Below are 306 nucleotides of genomic sequence, written 5' to 3'. Positions count from 1 at the left end.
AAATGTGGAAGGAGGGCCTTCACATGACCACTGAAATCCACAATACTACTACTCACATATTATGAGAGCCTTCACTTCTACAAACCAGTTAGTTCTAATAACATATGTAAGTTTTCTTGAATTAGAAAATAAAGTTTAACTAGTGCCCATAAGCACTGCAGTAGATGAATTTGACAGAAAAAGAGGAGTGGTATCTGGGGAACTGGGTCAAACCAATTCTCAAGCCCATCTATCATGCTCGTGCAGATGCATTTATTTGAACTCAAAAGTAATAAAGCTAGGTCAGGCAAAAGAAGCCACAATTCA

This window comes from Parus major, chromosome 4 (genome assembly GCF_001522545.3).
Source record: "Parus major isolate Abel chromosome 4, Parus_major1.1, whole genome shotgun sequence".
NCBI lineage: Eukaryota > Metazoa > Chordata > Aves > Passeriformes > Paridae > Parus > Parus major.
The sequence above is the reverse complement of the archived record's forward strand: the minus strand, read 5'-3'. Positions refer to the sequence as shown.